Consider the following 6,276-nt stretch of genomic DNA (forward strand, 5'->3'; position numbering starts at 1 on the left):
TGGTCGGTACACTCATCCGGAAGCTCGACAGAGGCAACCCGCAGCAGCGACCACCATTCCATGTAAGCGCGCGCTTATCATCGTCGAAGTCCACCACCGTCCATGTAACCGTCAGAGTTCACCGTTAGCCGGCAAATCGTAAATCTCCTTCGTCAAAATCATTTCCCTTTACGCAAATACCGCTTCAGACTTGCACACACTTATATATGACAAGACAAAGAAGAGTATGTGACAGACAAGAGTAGTCAATTCTAATGTCTAACACTTCATGTGGAGAAAGAGATGTCCTGTATGGGTTGATTGTGCGTTGATCTGTTGTTAATGCCTCGGGGTTCCGGTGGGCATGTAAACAAATGCATAATGCTGCGCTATACTTTGTGGCCTCACCCGGTTGCATAGCGACACTTATTGTTTAGGTGTCTTTTAATAAGCAGGTAGTCATATCATTAGCTAGAACTAGCTGGATCTGATCGATATGGACATAAACGAGAGTGAAGTCTAATCTGACGGGAGAGAGAGATCAGCTGCTGCTGACGAGTCGACACGCAGCTCTGCATGATCACATGCAGCGGTGAGCGGACAAAACACAAACTCCAGGTTAGAATATCACACGTAGCTATTTTAATGACCTCTCAAACTACCGTAACTAGTTATAGATATGTTTAGTGTTACTGTCGGGTCACTCATTACTGATCCGCGAGCTGCATGATACTGGCATAATAGATTGCCCGATCGGGAAACCAGCAGGTGAGGCTTCATTGCCCGAGCTAAATACTAGATGGCCCCGGGCCATCGGGCAGTCGTTAATGTCGAGCCCTGTGTATGACAGTTAGCTTCACTTTAGCTTGTTAAGCTATTAGCCTGTATGACAGTTAGCTTCACTTTAGCTCTTTAACCTTTTAGCCTATATGACAGTTAGCTTCACTTTAGCTTGTTAAGCTATTAGCCTGTATGACAGTTAGCTTCACTTTAGCTCTTTAACCTATTAGCCTGTATGACAGTTAGCTTCACGTTAGCTTTTTAACCTATTAGCCTGTATGACAGTTAGGCCCAATCCCAAACCACTCCCTCGACCCCTCCGTGACGGAGTGAGCTCCGTCTGTAGCCACACTCGCAGCTCAACGAGGCTCCCTCCTGTCAGATGGAGGGAGTAAATACAGCGGCAAGCTTTGGGACGGCTTCCCCTCCCTCCTGCAGAAACAGGAAATGCCGTAACTGTATGTAACAACGGTTTCAAATCAGCATCTCTTAGACAACAAATGTAAATTAATAACTCAAATAAAACTCCAAACATATTTCATTGTGTTACTTTTTTGCAAAGCTCTTTTAGTTTTAAACCTGATGTTTAAAAGCTTCTTAGTTTTTGCAACAGTCTGTCAATATACACAACTTTATAGTAAAATACACACATTTACCTTTTTCTAGACTAAACACAGGTATGATCCTAATTTAAAACATATGAGGTTATCATGAGGTTGTTAACATCGCAGTTTATCAGTGGATGTTTGCTGGAACTACTTGTAAACAGCATGTTTCCTGACGGGGACACACAGCGTGACTCCAGTCAGGTAGAGACCGGTCTTAAGTCAGCACCGCTGCAGACTCGCTGTTTGAGGGCTTGATAGCCGACTCCCCCTCCACACCGCTCCACACTCGTTGGTTTGGAACAGCCCTCAATATGGCGGACACTCCGCGTGAACGCGCAAACGGAGGGGTAGGGTGTAGGGGTAGGGTGTAGGGGTAGGGTGTAGGGGGGGCGGTTTGGGAATGGGCCTTAGAGTCGACTCAAGGTATTTTATCTGTACGCCTTCCCTGTAAGTGCGGGTAATAGCTGAAGGTTGCCATGGTGCCTTTTTTCCCACCCAGAAAAAATGTGCAGAATAATTTAACTCTTATTTTCTCTGTTTTCAATGTGTTGCCGGGAACCCCGGGGGCAACTGAAACTCCCCGTCACCTCCACAATGGTGCCGTTAATTGTGACCCGGTTTCACGCAACTGAGAGAAGTGAACACTGATCATGCTCTCCATGCAAAGTTCAACAAACAAGAATGTCATTGTCGATCACACCAGTAAATAGTGCCCAGCAGAGGGACTATGGGCCGACAGCTACTTTGCATTTGCAGCCTGCCCATGTTTTGCATGTGCAATGGGTTTTTCTAAGCAAGCCATGTGCAAATACCATATTGCAGTTTAAAGGTGGGGTAGGTAATTCAATTCAGAAACACTTGTTGTTATATTCCATGGAATGCTCTTAACATCCCGATAGCAATGAATGCATTAAATGCTTAGACAATAAATATATACATTTCATCTGTGGAAGCCGTAGTACTGTAAAGCACGACCAATCATCTGAGCCGGCCCGGCTAAAATAACTGGATGGCCTACCTGCCTGTCAGCCTTCCATCTGTGCACAAACTTATCTTGTGCCCTCATTGGTCATGTGCGTGTGTGTTGGAGGAGGGGATCTGTAAGAAAGTCTGAAGGAAGGGGCAGATTGTTTTCGGCTGTACTTTCAAATTCTAGCGCACTCGAGCTGGTTTCTCCATTCTTACCTACCCTACCTTTAATGAGAGGACAGCCTACAACTGTATGAGGCCTTTTAACCAGGCTATGTACTGGAATTGTAAAAAGGCAATTAGCTGTATTAGCCAATTATACTTTTCGATAACAGGTCATGTCATCTCTTAAAATGCACCCATGTTAAATCAATACCTTTTTTTGTGTTAGGCCCTCAGTTTGTTAAAAAAAATGCTTTGTAATAATGAACCATTATAAATAACTAATTCTGAGGCCTTTATGCAAGAAAGCACTCTGACACAGCAGTGGTGTTGAGCAGTGGGAGTGCAGTGCAGAGGAGGATTGTGGGAGTGGATTTAACAGGCACAGATGTCTGCAAGGCAACTCTAATCTGGCTGAGGAGGAATAATGGCAGTAATTGCTCCGTCTTCTTCAGAGCACACTGGCCAGCTGGCTGGTCCTGCACATCATGTGATGAAGATGGTGGGTTTCGAAAACCTATGAGCACTAAGAACAGCACGTTAAAAGTATTTCTGCAATTATAATTGGACTACCCTACTTCATAGCTCGATAAATGAGCTTGCTAGTTCAGCATCTAAATTGTATAATTTAGAGAGATAGTTTACCATTTGCACTTTTGATCATTTTAAGATCAAAATGGCTATAAACATTACCGATGAAATAATGCGTGTGTAAATAAAAGGTAACTAGTTTGAGAAACACTATGAAGATATATTTTCATTATTAATAAAAAACATTTCAATATGGGTCATTTTTTATCCACTTGTGGAAGAGTGTAGATCTAATTGAACTATACATCAAAAAAGTCTCCTTTAGTCTGGATACATAACAGATCTGACCTCAAACCCTATGCAAGTGAGACAAGAACTGTGTACCACAGGAGTTAAGTGACAACATACAGTATGTGTTTCTGAACCTGTGTGAACCAGCCTTTAGGAACACCTCCAGGATGTGCATCTCAGCAACAACAGAACAAAAAAAAAAGAAAAAAAACCTCCTTTGGCAGTTGAATAGTTGGTAATCCTCATACTGTATCTGCTGACCAGAGGGGATTCCCTGATATTTGATCTCTGCAAATGATCCAGGAAGAAGCACAGCACCAACCAGGATGTGAGTGGATGTGTGGCTCAACTTACTTTAATCTTCTGAGTATGAAATAAATCCACATGTATATACCCTTGCTTTCTTTCATACACTACAATATGCAGACCCAATTCTGCTTGAGAAGGCATTAAAACCGTGGCTCGTACTGGCTACAACAATGACCTCTGGCAAATAAAACCCACAAGATTGCTTGTTACTTACACTCATCTCCTGTTTCATTACCTTCTCTCTGCTCACTGTCAGTGTTTTTCCACTGCTGAGGGTAATCCATGTTGGCCAGAGCCTGTGTGATCTTCTCGTCCAGCTGCCTGAGACCAGCTTCATCAGCTGAACTTTGCCCGAGTCGCATATCCTCCTCATCGCTGTCTGACCCCAGAGCGAAGGGCTCCTCGTCAGCTGCCTGCGTGGAAAACCTCTTCAGGACCTCTAGGTAGCTGTGAGGGCCGAGCTGCTCCCTGTTTGCACTCAGGTACTCTGCAGCCTGCTGGGCAACATCCCTGATGTATCCAAGAGAAGCTTCACCTTCACATGGATTAACTTGGTCCTCTGTGTAAAAGTAGGGTGTCACAGAGGCAACCTCCACAAGGGCATGGCCTGTGGAAGATAGAGAGAATCATGATAAGGGGGTAGATAATGACAAGGCCAAAAAGTGAAAACTAAATGTTTGATTGAAGGACATACCGGGAACTGTGTAGCAAAGGCTCTGCCCATCATCTCCTCTTTTTGCTGCAGTCACATGTGTGAGATCAGAGCCTTGCACAACAATGTAAAACTCTGCATTTTCAGGAGCGTTCGCCTGTAACCTTACATGGGCCTCCACTTGTCCCTGCAATGATAAAAAGAAAATCCAACTATTTAAATTGCTTTTACAACTTAAAAGGGGCCCTATTATGCTTTTGGGGTTTTTTCCTTTCTTGTAGTAGTTATAATGGTTTTTGTGCATGTAAATGGTCTGCAAAGGCTTTAATACCAAAGTGGTCTCCAGGGGGAGTTCTCTCTCCAACACACCCCCCCCCCTGCGTGAAACACCTCCATTGGACTCCTTTGTTTACTTCCTGAACATAGTGACATCACTATGTAACACTCGTGCTTCTATTGGCTAGCGCTCCAACACATTATAGGAAATAGGCTAAGGGGTGGGACATTTCTAAGCAGTTTACCAATCACAATAGAACTGGCCAGCTGACCAATCAGAGCAGACTGGGCTCTCGTTTCAGGCATGTCACAGTAAAAGCACAAATTGAGTGTAATAGGGTCCCTATAGTGTAAAAGGCCTTTCATAAACTGCTCTCTCTAGAGGAAAAATGTATTTTCTTATCAACCTCTGACACAACATTGAAGGAGCAAATATGGGGCAGCCAACAAAAAAGGAAGAAAGGGAGACACAAGTCATTTTCCCACAATAGGAGTGAAAGGCATCCGTAAAATGAGGTTCATGACTTCTGTAACATCAGTGACCTTGTTATTTTTACTGAGCTCATCTGAACTCTGCTTTGACCAGCATCACTCCCAAAACACCCACAAGTCATTTCCTCGAAAAAGATTTTAGAGGGGAAGATCAACACAGACCAACTGAATTTCCTCTCTTAGTGTTCTCTCCATCACCCACATTATTCACTGATATGAAGTGCCTCTTAGTCACTGACAGAGCAAAGTGAATGTCAATAAGATTACCAAACAGGAAAAACGCAATATTCACTTCACTACCCAGTGTTATTTTTCCCTCCAGAGCCGACCTTTTCAAGAGGGTATCGTTGAAGTTCAAGAGGGATCACATACTTGGAGTTCAATGCTTGTGCAATATCCTTATCATCTGTTTTTCTTGTGCTCAGTTTAGGGTTTAATCTATTGATTTATTGGGGCGTCCTTCATTTGTCCTTATTCTTAATACTTTAGGCTAAGGTATTCATTATGCTTAAATGTATTTAACAGGGCCTACATCAACCAGGAATATGTTGTTCTCAAGCCAACAGCATTTGTTGCTTCGTAATGCACAACTGACTCTTAATTCTTGTAACATTTCAGAGTGAGGACAGCTAAATAAAAGGGACTGAAGCATAAACAGCTGATAATTACAGCTTTGAGTGTGGGTGGATTAAATATAATCATCATTATATTTTGAAACATGAAGAGTCTTGAGTGGTTGTGACTGAGGCTGTTGGGCACAGCCATGCTTAAAGCTAACGTCAGGACGCTAACATGCTGAGGGCTAGCGTGAATGCAAATTTATAGCAGGAATAATGTTTACTATGTTTGGTCTGACAATAAGCTATCATTTGCTAATTAGCACAAAATAAAATATAGATGAGTACTGATGGGATTGTGAATATTTTTGCAGGTAATTGTACTGAAACCTGATAGTAGCTGCCTGCTAAAGGACACAGATACAGGCCTAATTTTCAAAATGACTTTTGTTAACACCATTACTGTACAGGGGAAAGATTTCTCTGCACAACCTCATAGAGACCATCTTCCTTCACCCTGACTAACCAAACAATAATATCAAAAGTCAACGTTTTAGTTTGGGCCTTTCAAACTTAAGTCACTCTCCTTTTTATTTGCCTTAACCCAAAAATCTGGGAGCTTTCCAGAGTTTCTTCTGGAGTCTGGTCGGTGGTGATTCAGAGGTAGAAC

Source organism: Notothenia coriiceps, unplaced genomic scaffold (assembly GCF_000735185.1).
Source record: "Notothenia coriiceps isolate Sejong01 unplaced genomic scaffold, NC01 NC01_scaffold00001278, whole genome shotgun sequence".
NCBI lineage: Eukaryota > Metazoa > Chordata > Actinopteri > Perciformes > Nototheniidae > Notothenia > Notothenia coriiceps.